The 23,509-nt window shown below is 55.7% G+C and overlaps 1 pseudogene across 1 annotated transcript; it reads right to left on the bottom strand.

Annotated features, from left to right (window-relative positions):
* Positions 1–22,058: 22,058 nt before the first annotated feature.
* LOC308236631 (cytochrome c oxidase subunit 6A1, mitochondrial-like) lies at positions 22,059–22,553 on the bottom strand (annotated as a pseudogene). The gene has a single exon. The product of its transcript is annotated as a cytochrome c oxidase subunit 6A1, mitochondrial-like (transcript).
* Positions 22,554–23,509: the final 956 nt, after the last annotated feature.

The following is a 23,509-nucleotide window of genomic DNA, read 5'->3' as shown; positions in this document are numbered from 1 at the left end:
TTCTGGATGTCAGGGCGGAAGTGCTTTATGCTCAGACCTCTGCATGCGTGACCAGGGTCACCCCGTTACTTGGCAGACACCGCTGTCCTCGTTTCGTCCTTAAAGAGACTGCGATGTCGGTGACCCGCTCCAAACCAGCCCGGAGGCAGGACACTCGCCTCGCCTGGCTTTGAGGCTTTGTCTGGGTTGGAGGGTACAGTACACATTCCGCTGTTTTTGTTTGTTTGTTTTTCCTTTCTGGTTTTAAATGATTTTTTAAAATAATTCTGTATTGTTGACAGTATTACATGTGTCCCTTTTTCTCCAGCATTCCATTGTTGACGTGGAGTGTTAGATGCCTGTGGACATACGTGAACAGTTCGAGGAGGCGGGTGGGTGTGTGTACCCAGGCCTCAGAGAACGGGAAATGCATGAGTGGTCAGCTCACAGCGCACTGGGGCACATGGGCATGAACGAGATGACCGAGGGCTGTGGCGCCGAGTCCCGCGAGGGAACTTACACAAAACATCAATGTCGGGGTGCACCTCTAGAGGTTTCTATTGAACCCGTTTTCACTGGGTCTGAGCATAAGTCCTCTTTACGTTTACAAAGTGATTTGAATGCACAGGCACAATTCAAAGCCGCTGACTTCATTAAAGAGACAGTGAAAAGAGAACAGCACAAAAGCCTCAGGGGAGTCCAGGGGCTCCGCCCAAGCATGGAATTCAGAGAGAGAGAGAGAGAGAGAGAGAGAGAGAGAGAGAGAGAGAGAGCGAGCGCGCGCTAAGGAGACAGGAGGGTGCACAGGCGTCCAGGGTAGCCGTGGAGATGGGACCACACGGGCTCAGTGAGAATCTGAGTAGTAACGTTTGGAGATAGAGAAATGGGGTGAGTGAAAATGTGGGGAGAAGAGGAGAAGATGCTCCCATCGGGGGGAACCTCGCGAGCCCTGACTCAGGATGAGGGAGCACCGGAAGGACCTGTTCGCAGCCATGAGCTGCTGGATGCCTGTCGGGGAGCCATGCGCTCCCCAGGCTCCTGTGGCCGCATCTCCAGGACGTGCTGGGCGCTCGCCCATAACACAGCCCGGGGACAGTCATTTGGGTCCTCAGAGACCGTCCGGGACTGGACATCCATCGCCTTCGCCCGGCCATCAGCCACATAGACCGACAGCACGTCCCTTTTTTGCAAGCAGCTGGTGCTGACTGAGCGGCCTACGGGCACCAGGGGTGTTCCAGATGGAAGGTTCAAATAGCCCGAGAGGAAGATCGCCCCCCAGAGGCCTGTGGGAGCTGTGCCCCCCAAAAAGCTTCCACAGCGGGGACTCCTGGACCCTTCTCCTTACCTTCCGCTCTGCATGGGATTTGTGCCCTGTGTGCTGTTCCTCGTTTCTGAAGTCACGGTTTCAGCCAGAAGGTAGACCCCCCACAGGAGCAGGTTCAGGGCCCACTCATGGTCTCGTCCTGTTCCTTCGGTCCCCTTCTAACCTAACTCCGGGAAATACATTTCACCAGGCTGCGTTGGAAAAGGGACAGTCATTCCACCATTTGGGGGGTAGATTAAGTCTTAAAAAAATCCGTGATTGACCCTTATCGGGCACAGTGCGATGGGTATTTTGATGGAAGGCTAAGTAAGAGGTGGGGCGACGGCGGTGTGAAGGCCCCAAGGCCGCAGAGCAGGGTGTGTAGGGACAAGAGCAAGAGACAGGCCTGGGGCGAGGAAGGACCGGATGGAGTGAGACAGGCGCTGTGTCTCCGGAGGAGGTACCGTGAGGCCACGCATCGAATGTGCGGGAGCCAGAGCCGGGCCGAGCGATGCCGCCAGCTCTCCACCTCTGAGCCTCCCCCAGTGCTCGGCGGTAGTGCGGGCCTTTGAGAGAGCGTGAGAAGTGCAGACAGGAGCCTGGCCCACCGATTCATGTCTTCTGGCGGTGGCTCTGTCACACGAAAGACGGCGTCCGAAGGGCTGGGGGCGTGACCACGGGAAGCCGCTGGCCAGCAGTCCGGTCCGCCTGCCCCTCCGGTGCCCTCCCAGCGGGAGCTCTTCTCAGCCGGACCTGCGCTCCCATTGACGGGAGGCTCCGGGCACGGGGCCACCGCTGTGCAGGCCGTCCTCGCCGCCCCGCGCCCAGGGCTCTTCTGAACCTGGTCCCCAGGGACCTCCTTTCCGCGTGGAGTGTCTGCTCGTGGGCTTACCCGGGAGGCGGCCACGGAGTCAGCGATGCTGCTGAGGGCACAGGGCCTGGAGACAGCCATGCCAGCCACAAGCCAGCTGGGAGCGCCTGCAGGGAGGTGCCTGGCTCTGGGGAAGGGCCCGAGGCTCCGGGAACCAGGCAGGACACTGTCCTGGGCCCCGACCTCTGGGCCTTCCTCCTGGTCTGTCCACGAGGGACACGCGTCCCGTCCCCTCTATTTTCTGATGTTCTTGCAAACATTCAGTAGGACAGGACACGCACCGCACTTGTGGCGTTCTCGGATTCTGGAGACATAGTGGAGGCTCTTCACGCACCAGTGCCGTCCCCACGGAGGCCTCGCCACGCGCCAGGTGCACCTGCCGTTAGGAGATGGGGGTTGTCAACCCTAATAGCTGCCATTTAGAAACAGGTGCGGCGTCCTTCTTGAAAGGAAAGGGGAGGAGCAACAGCATTGGACACAGGACAGCTGACAGCAGGCCACAGTCACTGGGTCTTTCCAGGGGGGACGCGGAGGAGGTACGGGGGGACGGGGGGGGGCCCAGGCACGGGGGGCCAGGCATGGGGGGGGGGGGCCCAGGCACGGGGGGCCAGGCACGGAGGAGTTGGAAGAGGGGAGAGAATTGCAGGGACGTTCAGTTCATTGCTTACATGAACAAGACAAAGAGGCTCTGGGGACCGTGAGACCCGCCTCCGGAGCCCTCACCGCCCACATGTGGGAGCACGGGGGGCCTGAGAGCAGACACGGGGGAGCAGAAGTCCTCACCGGGGCCTTGGTCCCACTCGACACCGAAGAGCTGCGGAGCCATGCGGAGCGAAGGCCGTTGTTAAACGAGTCAGGGACGGTGTTAAAGGAGCACTGGTGTGACAGGGACACTGGGGTCCATGTTCTGGGTGTGGCCCTCAGCTGTGACCCCATCACAGGGCCGGGCCAATAGACAGAAGTCACCTAGCACCTCCACGCAGTGAGCGCGTGGCCGAGAGAAGGGTCATCCGAACCCAAGTGAGAGCTCGGTTCGTGCTTCCAGAAGTGGTGAGAGCAGCAGAGTGTTATTTTATTTATTTATTTTCAAAATGTGTTTATTGATTTCAGAGAGGAAGGGAGAGGGAGAGAGAGATAGAAACATCAATGATGGGAGAGATCATTGATCGGCTGCCTCCCGCACGCCCCACACTGGGGATGGAGCCCACAACCTGGGCATGCGCCCTGACCGGGAATCGAATCCTGGCCTCTTGATTCATAGGTCGACGCTCAACCACACCAGCCGGGCTGTCGCAGAATTTTAAAACCTGGGTGGGGATTGTCTGGGAAAGCAGGGGCTCCATTCGGGGAACAGGTAGCGGAGGGGGAACCCCTGCATGGCAAACCTGGAAAACGTGTGGGAGTCCCGGGGCCCCAGGAGGAGGCTGCTCCTGGGAGGTCTCCCCAGCACGGTGCGGGAGGGGCAGAGCCGGACCGGCGGCGGAAGGCTGTCTCCCTACCCCGCGGGGCCTGCGGTCTCTCCCACACAGCGTGTCTGGTTGGACGCCCCGCGTCAGGCTCAGCCTCTGACTTTGTTTGAATTTGGCGGGGCCTGCGGTCTCTCCCACACGGCGTGTCTGGTTGGACGCCCCGCGTCAGGCTCAGCCACTCTGACTCTGTTTGAATTTGGAGAAGCAGCAGCTCCATCAGCCCCTGTTCCAAGCCCCGCCGTTCTGCGGGCCGTCCGTCCCGCCGGAGCGGTCACAGCCCCGCAGGAAGCGTGATTGGTTACACCCACAGCATTTCCTTCCCGGGGCAGCACCAATGGCTCAGGAGAAGCAATGGCTGAAAGGCCCTGCTCCCCAACTCTCTTGTCAATGGTGGAGGGAGAGGGGACACACGGAATACAAAAAAAAGGCCCTCCTGGCACAGGCACTGCGAATGGAGCCATCAGCACCCCTCAGGGTGTCTATGATAAATACGCACACAAGCCAGGGATGCTGGCGAGGAGCTATTTCTGTTTCAATGCGCCAAAGGCAGGCCATACATCAGCCTCCCGCCTTGTAATTCCTCTAATGTGTCGGCGCGTTGAGCCCGTCCTACCCGTGGCTCTAGGGCTGACTTCCTACCTGCGTTAGTGACATGAACTTGGCTCCAGGTGGGGCCCAGTGTGGGGCAGAGCCCCACAGCGTGGTTTTCCCCGAACACCCAGAATCAGCCACAACGGAGAATCTGCCGTACCCCTCCCACCCGCTGTCACCTCACGTCAGATGACAAGCCACATCGCAAAGATTATGCCTGCCTCCCCCTCAGCCCTGCGGAACCTCCGCGCGTGTCTCCCCCGCCCCCTTGTTTGGGAATCCCAAGTAGCGGAGTCTCAACATAACGATTCCTCCCGGAATTTCTAGGATTTTCTGAGTTGAATGTGGAACTGACTAGTGATTTATGTCCTGATAAAGACGACGTACACCGAAGCCATTGGGATGTGTCTGGCACACAAAGGCAGAAAGCAGAGGTTACCCAGAAGGTGACATGCTTTCTGTTGTCACCTTATTTAGTCCGGGGACAACACTAGGGAGAGGCAGGGGAGGGGAATTGCATACGATCCTCTCGTCCTCTCCGTCCTGTGGCTCTGTGGCAGGCAATGCCCTTGGTGGCAGGGCTGGTCTGAGCAGCATCTGGTCAGGGTGCCCTTCCGAACTTTCCAAAGGGCCCGTGTTCTAGGAAGATGCTTCATCTGGGCGGAGCTCGCAAAGACTTCTCCACGCGCCCTGTGGGTTACTGCTTTGACCTGTGATATAACTGCTGGACGCTGGACCATTCTTTCCAGTGACTGGACCCTTCACTCAGACCAAGACACTGAGTTCTCCCTGCCCAGCACCTTGCTCTCTGGGGCTCCTGCCTTGACAGACGGTCCGTCATCGGTTTTATTGATAACTTCCCATAGAGTTGGTTGCAATTCCAAATTATACTTAATGCTTTTCACTGTTCTCCATGAACATCTTAGTTTACTCGCATATGTGAACGGACGCATATTATCTTAGCCCAGTGGTCGGCAAACTGCGGCTCGTGAGCCAAATGCGGCTCTTTGGCCCCTTGAGTGTGGCTCTTCCACAAAATACCACGGCCTGGGCGAGTCTATTTTGAAGAAGTGTCGTTAGAAGAAGTTTAAGTTTAAAAAATTTGGCTCTCAAAAGAAATTTCAATCATTGCACTGTTGATATTTGGCTCTGTTGACTAATGAGTTTGCCGACCACTATAGACTTAGCCCATGTGAGCCGCTATAACAAAATGCCAGTGACGTGGTAGCTTGTCTAGAACTGACATGAATTTATCAGAGTTCTGGATACTGGGACTCCAAGACCAAGGTGCCAGCACATTCACTGTCCTGCGGGGCCCTCTTTCTGGTTCGCAGAGGACACATTCTCGACGTATCTTCCCAGGGTGGAAGGACACGGCTCTCTTTCCTAAGAGCACTAATCCCATTCGTAGGGGCTCCGCCCTCGTGTTCTAAGCACTCACAAAGGACTCCCCTCCTAATACCATCCCATTGGCGGTGGGTTGGGATGTGACTACCCTCCATAACTGCTTTTAGTGGAAGTTTAATTTCAGACCATCCTTTGTGGTGGCTTCAGGGCTCTGAGTTTGCAAGGCCACCACGCAGGCCTCCCTGAGCTGTCAGGTCAGCAGGTGGCCCCTTTTGGTCCATAAAACCACCGAGCCGTCAGCCGGCAAGGCTCTTGAACGTACGCCTCGGCTGTGTCCGGCCACGCAAGGCTCTCACGAAACAGCAGCACCTCTGAGCTCCATGAACTCTCACTCCCAGTGGGATCAGCGTGGCTCCTGTTGGTGGTCATCGGGCCCTGGCCCTGCTGGGAATCTACTGACAGGGCCCGAGGCTGTGTCTGTGGCTCTGGATAAAGGGCGGGTAGGAATCTACTGACAGGGCCCGAGGCTGTGTCTGTGGCTCTGGATAAAGGGCGGGTAGGAATCTACTGACAGGGCCCAGGGCTGTGTCTGTGGCTCTGGATAAAGGGCGGGTAGGAATCTACTGACAGGGCCTGATGCTGTGTCTGTCGCTCTGGATAAAGGGCGGGCTCCTCAGAGGCAAGAAATTGTCTGCCTCCTCCTTCTCTAAGCTCCACCTGGTACACAGCTTGGAATATAATAGACATTTTCCAAGGACAGTATTTCATCGAGTGTTTTTCACGATACATTTCACTTCTAATTTGACGGCATTTGGATTACATACTGAGGGATAATTTGTCAATAGGGTTTGATTTTTCCCGACCTAGCTTTTAAACACAAATAATCTGAAACTGAAGGGATAATTCGTTCCCACTCACTGCCTTCCGCCCTGTCATTACTCTCACTAAAGAGGCCAGTGAACCGAGGTCTCAGGGAGAGACTCGCTCTAGCACGTCGGACTCCCTGCAGGACACAGACCTCTCCGAGTGTTTGGAGCAGGCAATGGATTGGTAGGAGGAATTCCGTATTTGTGAAATCTTGACAGTCCCAGAGGAGCAAGAGTCAGGGACTTGGCACCACTGGGGGTAGCGTGCCCGCCACCGCAGGGGCCGAGGAGCCAGGAGTGGTGACACAGCCACCACGGTCCACACGGCCACTGCTCGGTGACAGTCACACTGCCGTGACCTCACCGGCCACCAGAAAGGCAGCAGGACACGGTTCTTCTCCGTGAGTTAAAGTGCTTCTGATTAACAGAACCACATTTGCACCCAGAAGCCCACTTACTGTGGAGCCAACAAGTGATCGTTCTGCTTTCCAGCCTTGGCTATGCAGAGAATCGCCGAGAAGGATGGGAGGTGGGAAGCTGGGTGTCACTAACCACGCTGACCGCACTAACCTGGAGTGGTTGAGCCAGCCATTGCTAGAGATGGCGCTGTCTTCCACCATAGACACAGGTGACGGAGGCAGTGTCCAGGGAGCCAGCACTTCCTAATTATGGCACAGCAGGTGGATTTCTAGGGCCGAAGAACCCCCAGGAAAGCCAGCCTCCCTTTCTTGCTTTTATTTTCTCCCTAGCGTTGATCGTCATGTCACGTTTTTTAAATGTTGTTTGTTTGACCAAAGTAGAATGTAAGCCCTAAGGTGACAAAGTAGGCTGACCCCTGCCTGCCGTGATGCTCCGTTCTCGCAGGGAGGATGCGCGGTCCAGCTGGCAGTGACGACCACGTGATCACTGCTATGACAGGGGAGGTCCCTGGTGCTAGGGGACCCGGATAAAGGGCCCCCGTTCAGACTGGTTTGGAGATGTAGTAAGAAGTGTCTGAGTGGTTACCATCATTCGCTGTCTATTAGGTGAGATATTGTATTCATGCTGAAAAGACGATCAATTTTTGAGGTGCCTGGGATATGAGTGTGGAAGATCCAGGCTTGGGTGTTGACCGACGACTCCCCACCAGTTAAAGTCACTTGTCCCAACTCCCTGGATTGGGTCACTCATGGACACAGAAGTTGCCTGAGGGCACGTGAGCATCTGAGAAGTGAGTGACCGCCATCCTCCCTGGATGCAGGTGTCTCTCCAGCAGCCGTGCTCATCGGTAGGCCCAGGGTCCCATTGGAAGGACAGCCCCGAATAGAGATCACATCACATGTCCCACGGTCTCGGCCAGCCAATGGACGCCACAGGCGAGCCCGGATAGAAAGTTCACCTCTGAGGAGCGCACGGTGCCTCTCAAAGGTTGACTGCACATACCCCATCTTCAACATGCAGATCGGGCCCGGCTGCGTGGCTCAGGGGTTGAGCATCGACCTATGAACCAGGAGGTCATGGTTCAATTCCCGGTCAGGGCACATGCCCTGGTTGCAGGCTTGATCCCCAGTGTGGGGCATGGTGGAGGCAGCTGATCAATTATTCTCTCTCACCATTGATGTTCCTATCTCTCTCTCCCTCTTCCTTCCTCTCTAAAATCAATAAAAATAAACAAACACACAAAAATAACAAAATGCAGGTCATCGCTGAGACCTCTGACCTGTGTCTTCCGTAATTGAGACCTCCCCTCTTCTCGGCATCGTTGTGGTTTTGCGGAGATGCCATCTTCCTTTCCGACAGCCCACAATTCCCCTGGCATCTGGAATTCAGCCAGGCATTTCATTGTGGAAGATCACAGCTAACCAACGTGTAAACCAGGGGCAGGGAATTCCTATTGGAGAAAGTTAAAAGAGGAGAAATACGGGGAGAGGGACTGTGCATTTATTTTGAAATGAATAGCGAGGAAACAAGCATTTGTTAGGAAGAGTGGATGCCGATCCCTGGCCTTCGGGCTGTTTCTCCTGAATGCACCCACGAAGTCCTTTGCTAGCAGTAACTGCGGGGAAAAGGTTAACACTGGGCAAACGTAAACGATGTTAGCACTCCACGTCTGTGACCTCGATACGTGTCAGTTACGAGAGGGGCCTTTGGGGAATGAGAGGGACAGGTGCTTGTCAGCGAGCCTGCTCCTGGCCACTTACCTGCTGAGCGGGAGTCGTGCCTGCCATCATTCCCCCAAATACTCGACCCCTGCCCAGCGCCGATCATGTCTGATGGGGGATGTTTTGCCTCAAATGTGGTGATTAACTCCTGATAATTATGAAAAAGCTTCAAGTATTAAAATGCTGCAAGTGGGATTATATGCTGAGAGCGAGGAAGATTAATGATCCCAATCACAGGTGTCAGGGAGTTTGATAAGGCATTTCTGAGCCGAGAGCGCAGACCAAGTAGAGAGGCAGCGTGTCTGTCCCCAGGCGCCTCCCTGTGCCGTGGCCCCGGGGGGTCAAGCACCCCCTCCTAGCAGAGCAGTGAGGGACTCGTGTCCCGCTGTCCTGTTGGATGCCCCTCCGAGTCCCTCCACATCTGAGGATAAACCCGTGTGTTTTCAGTGTGTGTTTGTTGAGTGGCTGGTAAATGGTTCCTACCTGGGTGGAGAGACCTCTGAGGTCCTCCTCCCTCCCGCAGGCCCCGGATGAAGGCTGCCTACCCGCATCACAGGGGGGTTGGCTTCCATCGGTCCCTCCAGGCACCACTGTTGTGGTCCTTATGGCGCCTTGTCATGCAGTCTCCTTGACCCTGCCCCCGCCCTGCCGTGGGAGACGTGGCACAAGGTGAGCGGGTCACGCACCTCGTTTACTAGGGCTCCAAGCTTCGGTCAGGCCTCGCGGAGGGCAGTGAAACCCTAAACACACAAAACCAAAACATGCCTCGGGACCGGGCGGCACAGAGAACACGGGGTCTGCTGGGGGATCTTCGCCGCGGGCGGGGAGCCGGGGATGGAGGGCAGCCTGTGCCGTAGGAACCAATTCTCCGAGCATCTGTTCCAGAAGGAATTCCAGAGGTTTCGTTGTAAAGAAAATACACTTTATAAAGAAAATGATGGAGAAATTTCAAAAATACAGAATACAGAATAATTTAAATTGTGAAAGAGAAAGACAGCTAGAGCTATTCCCAGCTCCGCCTCTTCCTCTGTCCACTTCCTCTGGCCTCTCCTCTCCCGGGTTATTTCCTTATCTGCTTGTAGACAGACACAGAAGCCCACCTCAAACTCACAGATTCTCACCAAACGACAACAGATCCCCAGTGATTTAAACTATAGGAATGCTCTCTGCAAACCATAAATGATGATATTTTTTCTTAATGTATAACCTAAGCTTAAGAAACCATTGTTCTGTTTTAAGGATTAAATAATAACAAATGTGAAAAACCTAGCAGAGTGCCTGAGACATATAAATACTTTCTGATTTTCCTACTATTATTGCTATGATTGTTTATTATGATTACTAGAGGCCCAGTGCACAGATTCATGCACATTGAAAGTAAATTAATCAGAAGGAGGCTGGCGGGTGGGACTGGGCAGAATGGGCCAGACACCCCCTGGAGCCAACCTCCCCCAGTCCCTTCCCAGCAGGTTGCATCTAGGGTGGCACTGGGGCTACAAGGGCATCTGCAGAGTGAGCGGGGTCCCTCTGGCAGGTGGGGTCCCTCAGCCTGGCCTGCGGAGATCGGGCCAAAACCGGCAGTCTGACATCCCCAGAGGGGTCCCAGAGTGCAAGAGGGCACTCTGCAAAGTTGTTCTCACTCGGCAGCTCCTGCATTGAGCGTCTGCCCCCTGGTGGTCAGTGTGTGTCATACCTACTGGCTGGTTGGCTGGTTGCTTAGCCTTTTATATCTATATACTAGAGGCCTGGTGCATGAAATTTGTGCACAGAGGAGGGTGTGTCCCTCAGCCCAGCCTGCACTCTCTCCAATCTGGGACCCCTCAAGGGATGTCCGACTACCCGTTTAGGCCCGATCTGGGATCAGGCCTAAACGGGCAGTCAGACATCCCTCTCACAATCCAGGACTACTGGCTCCCAACTGCTCGCCTGCCTGCCTGCCTGATTGCCCCTAACCACTTCTGTCTGCCAGCCTGATCACCCCCTAACAACCCCCCCGTCAGCCTGATCAATGCCTAACAGCTTCCTTGCTGGCCTGATTGCCCCTTACTACCCTCCCCTGCAGGCTTGGTCCCCCAACTGCCCTCCCCTGCAGGCCTGGTTGCTCCTAACTGCCCTCCCCTGCAGGCCTGGTTGCCCCTAACTGCCCTCCCCTGCAGGCCTGCCCCCCCAACTGCCCTCCCCTGCAGGCCTGGTTGCCCCTAACTGCCTTCCCCTGCAGGCCTGGTCCCCCTCAACTGCCCTCCCCTGCAGGCCTGCCACCCCCACAACTGCCCTCCCCTGCAGGCCTGGTCCTCCCCAACTGTCCTCCCTGCAGGCCTGGTCTCCCCCAACTGCCCTCCTCTGCTGGCCTGGTCACCCCTAACTGCCTACAACTGCCTTCCCCTGCAGGCCATCTTGTGGCAGCCATCTAGTGGTGGCCATCTTGTGTTCACATGGAGGCAACCATCTTTGACCACATGGGGGTGGCCATCTTGTGTATTGGAGTGATGGTCAATTTGCATATTACTCTTTTATTAGATAGGATACTAGAGGCCCGGTGCATGAAATTCGTGCACAGGGGGGTGTCCCTCAGCCCAGCCTGCACTCTCTCCAATCTGGGACCCCTCGAGGGATGTCTGACTGCCTGTTTAAGCCCAATCCTGGTAGAATCAGGCCTAAACGGGCAGTCGGACATCCCTCTCACAATCCAGGACTGCTGGCTCCCAACTGCACGCCTGCCTGCCTTCCTGATTGCCCCTAACCATTTCTGCCTGCCAGCCTGATCACCCCCTAACCACTCCCCTGCCAGCCTGATTGATGCCTAACTGCTCCCCTGCCAGCCTGATTACCCCTAACTGCCCTCCCCTGCAGGCCTGGTCCCTCCCAACTGCCCTCCCCTGCAGGCCTGGTCACCCCTAACTGCCCTCCCCTGCAGGCCTGGTCCTCCCCAACTGCCCCCCCCCCCTGCTGGCCATCTTGTGGCGGCCATCTTGTGTCCACATGGGGGCAGCCATCTTGTGTGTTGGAGTGATGGTCAATCTGCATGTTACTCTTTTATTAGATAGGATTACAGTTTTAGTACTGCTGAGACCAGTGACTTTTGGCTGCCCTTGCTGAGGGACTCCAGGCAGCAAGGGGAAGTAGCCATGAGTTGGGCAGCGGTTGGGTTGGTCTGTCTATTGTGATAAAAAACACCCCCCACACAGTGCCCAACTCCACCCAGGGCCATGGCAGTGCCAGAGGCTGGGATGGGGCTCCCTGGGGTGGTGACCACGCGTGTGGAGACGCTCTCTGAGAGCCAGCCATCCCTCATGCACGGCACCATTCAACACGAAGGCTCATTACAGCAATAATGACTGCTTTGATCTTTCCAGCTACCACAGTGAGGTGGCCGCTGGGGGGTCCCCAGTGAGGCGAGACACATTGGCTGTGCAGCGGGCACGCGGCCCAACAGGGCCATTGGTCTCTCAGATCCCACCTTCGGGGGTAATGCAAGCGCAGGATTGCACGGCACATCGCGGCCTGATTCTAAACAAACCGCCCGTGTTCTCCCGCTCGTCGGGGGGCTGGTTCTCTGGGCTCTCGGCACCTCTCAGGCGTGCTGCACCGGAGCGGCTACTGTAGTGTTATGATTATTGCTTTTGGGACTCTTTACAGTTTAAAACATCCTGCCACTCCCTCTCCTCATAATTCTCAGAGTACGCCTGGAAGAACAGAGTGGCTTTTTGTTGGCAATTTCTATTTGGGTCTTTTTTTTTTTTTCATAGTTTCCATTTCTTTGCTGAGATTCACACCAGTTTATGCATCATTTCTGTCTTATACTTGAAATTGAAGAACAGCTTCTTAGTAACCAGCATTATTCAAAGGCTGTTTCTGAGTGTCAGGGATGTTCTGTGACTCCTTCACGGCTTAGCACGAAGTAGGTTACGGGCGGTGGGGACGGCACCAGGCGTCTGACCGGTGGGGTCAGACCAAACCTGGGTTCAGCAACCTCAGACCTTGGGTTCTGGCTGGGACAGAATTCAGAGCAAGACCCAGACCACAGAGAGCATTTACTGGGTGAATCGCAGGGAGAAGAAGTCACTCCCAGGAGAAATGGCTCCGCAGACCAGTTCTGGAGGAAAGGAAGGGCCCCGGGAGCTGGGGAGCGAGGAGCTGGGTGACTGCCTGGGGGGGGGGGGGGGAAGGGCAGGCAGGCTGTGCTCCCAGGAGGAGAGCACCGGGCCCTCCATCCTCAGGGCTTCAGGGGGAGGTGGGGGCAGCTCCAGGGGAAGGTCTCGGCAGAGAGGCAGCGGCTCCAGGCGAGTCCTCTCAGGGCTGCGCTCCGCTGATGCTTGGCCGGCACCGGGACAGGGTCACGATCCAGGGCAGCTGGTCCTGACGTCAGCCCGGCTGGGTTTGCTGCTTGTCTGGGCCTGGAGCTGAGATACGAGTGAGGCCTAGATGTTACCTCTAGAGGGGAAAGGTCAGGGGTCCAAGACCAGTGAATGCAAGGGAGGAAGGTCACCCTAGGGTCCCACCCTGCAATTGACTGTCCCTTGCGGCCCCATGGCCTTGCTCTGCGCATGTCTGTCTAACTGCCTCCCGCCGTAGGAGGTTCCTGGACGACACACCGTGCCTATGCTGGTGCCCTGTAGGTAGATCGCGATGTTGCAGTGCTGTTACAGTGGGGACAGAGATCAGGAAGAGGGCAAAAGGGTGGGACACTGAGCCTATTAGCTTCACCAGGAAGCCACAGTATTGTCCCGCCAAGGGATTAACTGTCAGTCCTCCCCCGCATGTAGGGAGCAGCCCTCCCTCCCCCCCATGTAGGGAGCAGCCCTCCTTCCTTCCCTCCCCCCATATAGGGAGCAGCCTGCCATCCCCAGCAAATAGAGAGCAGCCTGCCCTTTATGGCGGGGACGAGAAGGCCTCCCCAGGGCCCAGACCTCAAACACAGAATCCAGTCTTATATCAGGGAACTAGATCTCCAAGCCCTAACCCAGACCTCCATTCCATAACCCAGATGTCCAGATGAGGTATCAGACCTCCCCCCAGGGCCCAGGCTTCCCTCCCGGGCCCGAACCCCCCTCTCAGGACCCAGACCTCCACCCGGGGCTCAGACCTATATCCGGGTCCCAGACTTTCATGGCGGGTCCGAGAAGGCCTCCCCGGGGCCCAGGCCTCAAACACAGAATCCACTCTTGAATGAGGGGACCAGGTCTCCATCCTTAGTCCAGAAAAACATCCCATTACCCAGTTGTCCACCTAAGGCACCAAACCACCCCCCGGGGCCCAGACTTCCCTCCTTGGCCCGATCAGCCCTCCCAGAACCAGACATCCTCCTGGGACTCAGACCTACATCCGGGTCCTAGACCATTATGGCAAGGACCAGAATGCCATTCCAGGGGCCCAGACTAGAACCCAGTGCCTATTGCTTTATTGGCGTCCAAATATCCAGGCTAGTCCAGACCACCCTTGCATGATCCAGAGATCCAGCCCCTGACCCAAACCTCCCTCCTGGCCCAGAGCGCCCCCTAGTGACCACACCTCTCTGCCAGCACTCAGACCTACATCCGGGGCTCAGACCTACATCCGGGTCCCAGACCTTCATGGCGGGGCCGAGAAGGCCATGCCGGGGCTCAGGCCTCAAACACAGAATCTTGTATCAGGGGACTAGATCTCTATCCATAACCCAGACCACCATTCCATAACCCAGATGTCCAGCTCAGGCACCAGACCTCCCCCCGGGGCCCGGACCTCCCTCCCTGGCAAGAACCGCCCTCCCAGGATCCAGAACTCCATCAGGGTCTCAGACCTACATCTGGGTCCCAGACCTTCATGGCGGGGCCTAGAAGGCCATATCGGGGCCCAAGCCTCAAACACAGTATCCAGTCTTCTATCAGGGGACCAGATCTCCATCCATAACACAGACCTTCATTCCATAACCCAGATGTCCAGTTGAGGTATCAGACCTCCCCCAAGGGCCCAGGCTTCCCTCCTGGGCCCGAACCGCGCACTCCAAGGACCCAGACCTACATCCGGGGCTCAGACCTACATCCCGGTCCCCAGACCCTCAAGGCGGGGCCGAGAAGGCCTCCCCGGGGCCCAGGCCTCAAACACAGAATCCAATCTTGAATCAGGGGACCAGATCTCCATCCTTATTCCAAACCAACATTCCATAACCCAGATGTCCACCTCAGGCACCAGACTACCCCCGGGGCCCAGACCTCCCTCCCTGGCCTGAACCGCACTCCAAGGACCCAGACCTCCATCCGGGACTCAGACCTACATCCCGGTCCCAGAACCGCCTGGTGGGGCCCAGCCCTCGAACACAGTGTCTAGTCCTAAAATGGGGTCCAGATATCCACAGTAGTGCAGACCACCATTTCATAATCCGGAGGTCCTGCCCCTGACCCAAACCTCTGCCCTGGGCCCAGACAGCCGTCTAGTGCCCAAACCTCCCTCCCAAGACCCAGACCTCCATCGGGGGCTGAGACCTACATCCGGGTCCCAGACCTTCATGCCGGGGCCCCAAAACGCCATCCTGAGGCCCAGACCTCCAAGTCAGTGTATAATGATTTAACGGGGTCCAGAGCCACAGTAGTGCAGACCACCGCTACATGATCCAGAGGTCCTGCCCCGGCCCCAAACCTCCGCCCCGGGCCCATACAGCCCACCGGGGCCCGATCAGCCCTCCCAGGACTCAGACCTACTCGTGGGGCTCAGACCTACATCATGGTCCCAGACAGTTATGGTGAGGACCAGAGGGCCATTCCGGGGCCCAGACTAGACCCCAGTGCCTATTCCTTTATTGGCATCCAAATATCCAGGCTAGTCCAGACCACCCTTTCATGATCCAGTGGTATTGCCCCTGACCCAAACCTCCCTCCTGGGCCCAGAGCGCCCCCTATTGTCCACACATCTCTCCCAGCACCCAGACCTCCACCTGGGGCTCAGACCTACATCCGGGTTCCAGACCTTCATGGCGGGGCCAAGAAGGCCTCCCTGGGGCCCAGGCCTCAAACACAGAATCCAGCCTTGTATCAGGGGACTAGATCTCCATCCATAACCCAGACCTCCATTCCATAACCCAGATGTCCAGATGAGGTATCAGACCTCCGCCCAGGGCTCAGACTTCCCTCCCTGGCCCAAACCACCCTCCCAGGACCCAGACCTCCATCCGGGGCTCAGACCTACATCCGGGTCCCAGAACCTCTTGGCGGAGCCCAGACTTCGAACACAGTGTCCGGTCCTATAATGGCGTCCAGACATCCACAGTACTGCAGACCAACATTTCACGATCAAGCAGTCCTGCCCTTGATCCAAACCTCCGCCCTAGACCCAGACAGCCCTCCAGTGCCCAAACCTCCCCATGTAGGGAGCAGCCTGCCCTCCTCCCCCAATGTCCAGAGCAGCCCACCCTCTGGTACCAGGCTGTAAGGGGAACCAGAGGGGAGATAGGTCCCTGAGCAATGGAAGTCAAAGTGGCTCAGGAAGAGGTGCTTGCCCATTGCTGCCCTTGCTGCAAGCCTCTGGGGTCCCTTAGAGTTTAGGAGGTGCACACCTGAGGAGAAGGAGAGGGGGAAGGAGAAAGGAAAGGTGACGCATGCTCTCCAGAGGGAGAGAGCAGGCCTGGACCTTCCTTTTGAGAGTTTCAAAGGCTGGGCCTGTAGGGAGGTCTTAGGGGAGGGTCTCAATAGAATATCAGTCAGCTTTATGCTGATGTGCCAAATGAGACCTGTTCCCTTCACTTCCAGTGTCCTTGGGTGTGGCTGGCCAGTGGCACTCGCTGGGTGTCTGCTCTGTCTCCCTGAGTGGGGTGATGTAAGCTATTTACCCTCTGGTTCGGGAGGAGAAGTGCAAACCCTCTATTCTCCAGTGTCCCTGCTTCAGGGAAGATGGGCTACTAGGTGGCTGCAAACTGCTGTTTAACTCTCCGTCTCAGTCTGCCTGATCCACCTGCCCAGGATGTTTCCTGGCTTCCTACTATCCTGTCTCAGTTTCCATTTCATGTTTAAATTCCTCCCCATCTGAGTCATCTGCCCGAGGAAAGCAATGTACTTTCCTGGTCAGAATAAATGTTGACGAGTCTCAGGACTGGCTCCTAGTAAAACAAGGCTCCCCATTCAGAGACAAGCCTGCAGACCACAAGGTTAACTACCACGTGTGACAAACTGTGTGGCCTTGTCCTGCCCCACAGGACACAATGGAGTGACTATGCCTGCACTTGAGCTGGAACACCCACCACTGAGGCGCCAGTGGAAGGCTCAGGAAGCAGGGGGCCTCAGCTGAAGAGAAATCATTGTCTTTTCATCTTTCAAAATATATTTATACATCTGCTAACAACCCGTGCATCCTAGATCCCAGATCTGACTGTGACTTGAATTGCTCATAGAACAGTCCCAGGTGAACTTGCAACAGTTAGAAGTGGGAGGCACTTGAATCTTACCTAATAAAAGAGAAACATGCAAATTGACCATCACTCCGCTACGCCCACAGCCAATCAGAGTGAGTATGCAAATTAACCCCACAAAGATGGAGGTTAATTTGCATATGCAGGCGTGGAACGGAGTGGAGTGAAGCCTGCTATGAGGGGAAGGGGGGCGGTGGAGGGAGCTACTGTAGTGGTGCTTCAGACAGAAGCGAGGACGTGCCGGCTCCGGGCGGCCCAGGAGCGAGGAGGTGCAGGCTCCCAGGCAGCCAGGGAGCGGGGACTTGCCAGCTCCAGGCAGCCAGGGAGCGGGGACTTGCCGGCTCCTGGGAGGCTGGGAGTGAAGCCAGGGGAAGGAAGGCCTATTCTTGCACGAATATCGTGCAACAGGCCTCTAGTCCTATATAATAAAAGGGTAATGTGCAAATCGACTGAATGGCAGAACGTCCAGTTGCTATGATGCGCACTGACCACCAGGAGGCACATGCTCAGCGCAGGAGCTGCCCCCTGGTGGTCAGCGTGCTCCCACAGGGGGAGCGCTGCTCAGCCACAAGCCCTGAGCCGGCTCACAGCTGGCAAGCGCAGGGGAGGTGGCGGGAGCCTCTCCCACCTCCTCGGCAGCCCTAAGGATGTCCGACTGATGGCGTCAGTCAGACATCCCCGGGGGCTCCTGGACTTCGAGAGGGAGCAGGCTGGGCTGAGGGACACCCCCTGAGTGCACGAATTTTGTGCACCAGGCCTCTAGTTATTAAATAATAACGATGATGACATTATCACAATAATTTAGAGTTCAAATCAGGTCTCTTTGTTCTCTTGGAAAGTATACCTTGATCCAAAATTATTTATCTTTTATTTAGACAACAAACACTCGATTTCCCAGACCTCCATTTAATGGACAAAATTTTCAGTCCGTATGTCATATGTGAAAATTAATTTTAAAATGCTTTAAACCAACATTTGCTTATCATTAAATTAACAGATTATTTTTTGTTTACTTCTCTGTTATTTTTAACAAATTTTAGTGAATGGGCCCTAATGGGAAAAACACTGTAATAATCACACAGAGTCACCGCTCCTAAACAATGTTGGGGGCATGATTGACACGTGATCACACAGCCTTGGGCGGGTAACTGGTTCTGTTGTCACGTGACTCCAGGCAGCAGTGTTAAGTCCTGCCAGCTGCTATTCCCACCTGTACTAAGCCACGCCCAGGGGGGCCCATTGCTGACTCCCCTCGCCTGCTCAATGCTGCATACTAGACCCCTCCTGCGTAACTTTATTTATTTTTTTATTTATTTATTTTTAAATACTTTTTTTTTAATATTTCTTTATTGATTTCAGAGAGGAAGGGAGAGGGATAGAGAGATAGAAACATCAATGATGAGAGAGAATCATTGATCGGCTGCCTCCTGCACGCCCCCTACTGGGGATCGAGCCCACAACCACAACCCGGGCATGTGCCCTTGGCCGGAGTCGAACCTGGGACCCTTCAGTCTGCAGGCCGACGCTCTATCCACTGAGCCAAACCAGCTAGAGCACCCATCCTGTGTAACTTTAAAATTACAGGGACACCAATAGAAAACTCTTCTGTGAAAGTGAACGTTTCATACATACTCAATCTTAATGACACAGACATGTCTGCATAAGTCAGAACAAGTCAACTCATTTGTCAATTGCTCAGCAGGCCCGTCCAGGAAACCTACTTTATTATGTCACGGGCTTCCGGCTTTCCCGGCCACCCCCTCGCCAGAACGCGCCCGTCCTATGGAGGTTCCACTGTAACTGTGATGTCGTCTCGCAGGACCAAGGAACGCTGTCGTTTCATGCAGCTCCCCTTGGAGCAGAGGACACATGAGCATGGAAGAAACACAGCCCGCGTGTAAAGAACAGGCTGCTGAAGTTCTCAAAGCGACTCCCCGTTCCCTCCAGGTCCCTCGGCCTCAGCAAGCTCTCCCCTAATGTCAGGGCCACGCCCTCCCAACCCAGCCGGGGGGGTGGGGTCGGGCTGACCCTCCTGGACACGCGTTAGAAACACAAGGCGGATGAAGCCGTCCACTTAGGGCCGTGGTCGGCAAACCGCGGCTCGCAAGCCATATGCGGCTCTTTGGCCCCTTGAGTGTGGCTCTTCCACAAAATACCACGGCCTGGGCGAGTCTCTTTTGAAGAAGTGGTGTTAGAAGAAGTTTAAGTTTAAAAAATGTGGCTCTCCAAAGAAATTTCCATCGTTGTTCTGTTGATATTTGGCTCTGTTGACTAATGAGTTTGCCGACCACTGACTTAGGGAGCCAGTTATTTCCGGAGGCTCCAGCTTTACCCCAGGACTTAGGTCCACGGCCTGCAGGCCTGAGAGCGCCCCTGGCAGGTGTCCCCAAGGGACGGGGCTAAATGGTGTGACTTCAGGAATGACAGCCTCTGAATGTGATTAGCGGCCCTTCCGCGTTCAGCTGTGCTCTGTCTGGCGCGAATGCTCCTCGTTCTCTTTGAGATCCTGTGTTCTGACCCACAGACAGCCATGGCAGCCACGGCCAGGCTCTGCAAGTGACGAGCGTGGGACCACATTCCTTCCTGGCCATGGGCCGCGGGATCTCAGTGAGCTGGGGGCAGCTGAGCTGAGCCGGCCGGTGCAGGGAGAGGCGCTACCCCAGCCATCCCCATGGCACTGCCTCGCTCCCCTGGCCCTCCTCACGGCGCAGGCGGGAGCACGGGGCACACAGCATCTGCCTGGTGAAGCTGGGAGCACACTGACCAGGCTCACCTTTGGCCCCAGGTCGTATCCGCACACAGGCACAGTGGCTCATTGCTGGTGGTTGGCACATTGGAAGTGAGGATCAGAAAGATTAAATAGCCATAATGTCATAGGCTCATAGGCGGTGGGGACGGCACCAGGCGTCTGACCGGTGGGGTCAGACCAAACCTGGGTTCAGCAACCTCAGACCTTGGGTTCTGGCTGGGACAGAATTCAGAGCAAGACCCAGACCACAGAGAGCATTTACCGGGTGAATCGCAGGGAGAAGAAGTCCCTCCCGGGAGAAATGGCTCCGCAGACCAGTTCTGGAGGAAAGGAAGGGCCCCGGGAGCTGGGGAGCGAGGAGCTGGGTGACTGCCTGGGGGGGGAAGGGCAGGCAGGCTGTGCTCCCAGGAGGAGAGCACCGGGCCCTCCATCCTCAGGGCTTCAGGGGGAGGTGGGGGCAGCTCCAGGGGAAGGTCTGGGCAGAGAGGCAGCAGCTCCAGGCGAGTCCTCTCAGGGCTGCGCTCCGCTGATGGCGTGGCCGGCACCGGGACAGGGTCACGATCCAGGGCAGCTGGTCCTGACGTCAGCCCGGCTGGGTTTGCTGCTTGTCTGGGCCTGGAGCTGCAATACAACTGCTCCAAACACAGATGTTACCTCGAGGGGGGAGAGGTCAGGGGTCCAAACCTCATGACCAGCGATTTGCTAGGGGAGGAAGGTCACCCTGGGGCTGAGGTCTCCCCAGCCATTGACTGTCCATTGCCAGGCACCTGGGCTGCCCATCCTGGTCACTTGTGCTCGGCCCATCCTCCTTGCCCTGCTCACGTCCGTCTAACTGCCTACAGCAGTTGTTCTCAACCTTTCCAATGCTGCGACCCTTTAATCCTCATGTTGGGGTGACCCCCAACCATAAAATTATTTTCGTTGCTACTTCATAACTGTCATTTTGCTACTATTAATGAATCGTAATGTAAATATCTGTGTTTTCCGATGGTCTTAGGCTCTACAGCAGCGGTTCTCAACCTGTGAGTCACGACAGGTTGAGAACCGCTAGCAGGGTTGCCTAAGTGGTCGGCAAACTCATTAGTCCACAGAGCCAAATAGCAACAGTACAACGATTGAAATTTCTTTCGAGAGCCAAATTTTTTAAATTTAAACTTCTTCTAACGCCATTTCTTCAAAATAGACTCGCCCAGGCCGTGGTATTTTGTGGAAGAGCCACACTCAAGGGGCCAAAGAGCCATATGTGGCTCGCGAGCCACAGTTTGCCAACCACGGGTCCATCGGAAAACACAGATATTTACATTACGATTCATAACAGTAGCAAAATTACAGTTATGAATTAGCAACGAAAATAATTTGATGGTTGGGGGTCACCACCACATGAGGAGCTGTGTTGAAGGGTCGCGGCATTAGGAAGGTTGAGAACCACTGGCCACAGCAACTGGATCCTACTCCACTTCCTCCCAGCAGATGCAGAGTTCACATCCCCTGGGCCGGAGGCCAGGAGCAGAGTGGCTAAGGACCGAGTCCTGATGGTGCTCACCAACTTCTGGCCGTGGACAAGCCCCTGAAGATCTCAGTCCTCAATCCCTCGGAGAGAGACGCCGGCCTCACCGCTGGTAAGCCGCGAGGACTGTGTGAGGTGACACAGGTTCCGGTCTCAGGACAGAGTCCACCCTACGCTCCGTCCTAAGCCCAAGGTCACACGTAAGCATTCAGCAAACACTGGTTTTTAAAACCTCACGTTTTGCGCTGCATATCAGAGCTGCCAAAGTGGTTTCGTGTAATCCTTAGGGGGCGCCTTCCATCAGCCAGTGTTCTTCCCCAGTTTTATCCATCGGTACAGGGAGAGGGAAGTGGAGAACGGAGGATGTTTAGGAAAATAAAAAACGAAACAGGTACCAAGCATTTCTAGGTCCTTTTTGTGTTTTATTTATTTTTTTTATGGCCAACCTAAGTTATTTATTTAAGCCATCTCCTGCCATAAGCAAAGAGCTGGGAGATCAGTATACTCTATGCAGGCGTCCTCAAACTACGGCCCGCGGGCCACATGCGGCCCGCCGAGGACATGTATCCGGCCCGCCGGGGGCCGCTGCCTGTCCTGCTTAGCAGCCAACTCATCCCGGGCCCACAGTGCGTATAGGAATTTGTTCATAGTTTTTTTTTTAAACTATAGTCCGACCCTCCAACGGTCTGAGGGACAGTGAACTGGCCCCTGTTTAAAAAGTTTGAGGACCCCTGCTCTATAGTCATCATTTTACATTAGGAAAGAAGTCAGCTTAAGGTCCCCTACACCTCTCTGGTCCGTGTGCAGAGTACGGTCCAGACCAGTGCTGTGGTCCCCGCTGGGTAGTGGTCCAGGTTCTCTTTATTCGTCTTCACAGCCGGTTGGCAGCGGATCCCGATGAGGATTATGGAATAGAGTGTGGTTACCATCTCCCCGGGGAAAGGGCTTGCTCCTGATGCGCAGAAGGGGTAGGCGATGAGCTCGGGTCTCTCGTGCTCTCCTTGGTGCGACTTCGGAAAGACGTTCAGCACGCTCACCCCCACCCCGGGGAGCGCCACGAGGCAGGTGAGGGCCTTCCACGAGCGAGCTGAGCCCTCCTCGCCGTGGGCACCACTCCATAGGCCGCGCCAGCTGTGGCCGCCACCGACCCAGCAGCCCAGAAACCCGAGACACAGCGGCCGTTGCCGTTTTTTCACCAAGCTCCTTTTGGTGTTTTAATTCCCTAATTGGCTCAGTGTCTCTATTGGGTGCGAACAACAACCAGAAGTTGGGAATTAAAGCCCCTTGGCTAAGGTCGCAGGTAAAGGTGAGCTGAGCTGTGAATGATTTGAGATCCCAAACTCCTCTATCCGTCATGGGCGAGCTGTGGCCCCTGGGCCAGGTCGGTCCCATTGCCTGTGTTGGCGTGATGGGGGTTCAGAATGAGTCACCCCAGATGTGCCTCTGTGGTGCGCACATTGTTTGGAGCTAAAGGCACCTTAGAGGAGGGTTCAAGAGAGACTCACCCCCCTCCCCACCTTAACTCCCGGAAGAACGTGAATTAGGGGCCTTGCCTGGAAGAGAGAGAGACCCTCTCCTGACCTATTGACCGGGAGGGCAAACCACTCCTTCCCACACCTGTGCTCTCCCTGCAAGGGCCTCGGAAGCCTGGGGGACCTCCCCTCATCCCTAGCTCAGCAGGTCACCTATGCCTCATCGTCCCTTCCTGTCTCTGAGCCTCTTGTACGTTCGGGGTCCCTGACTCTCACGTACGTGGGGTTCCCATGCGGGCCAATCAGGGACGGGGCCAGCTGGGGGGAGGAGCCTCAGGCAGTTGGCAGGCCAGCCCCACCCCCTGGTCGAACTCCAGGTCGAGGGGACAATTTGCATATTAGCCTTTTATTATATAGGATAATGGTTGAAAAACACATCAAAACACAAAGAATGTTTTATGATGTAAAAATCCTATGCTATTGAAATATGAATGTTCACAAATAAAGTTTTATTGGAACACAGCCACACTCATTCATTTATGTATTTACTGTCCCTGGCTGTGTTTGTACTGCAACTGCAGCGTTGAGAAGTTGCAACAGGAATCTTAGGATCACGGTTAAGGCTGAGGAATATTGCATTGTGTGTGCATACTGGTCTTCAGCATTTCGTTCATCCACTAATTCCATTTACAGAGCTTTAGACAGGTAACCTTACAGGTAAGGTAGGTGAGGGAAGGGTCCAGACCAGGGGTGGGCAAACTTTTTGACTCGAGGGCCACAATGGGTTCTTAAACTGGACCGGAGGGCCGGAACAAAAGCATGGATGGAGTGTTTGTGTGA

The sequence above is a fragment of the Plecotus auritus genome, assembly GCF_963455305.1.
Source record: "Plecotus auritus genome assembly, chromosome: 11".
Lineage (NCBI taxonomy): Eukaryota > Metazoa > Chordata > Mammalia > Chiroptera > Vespertilionidae > Plecotus > Plecotus auritus.
This window is presented reverse-complemented; position numbering and strand designations above follow the sequence as displayed.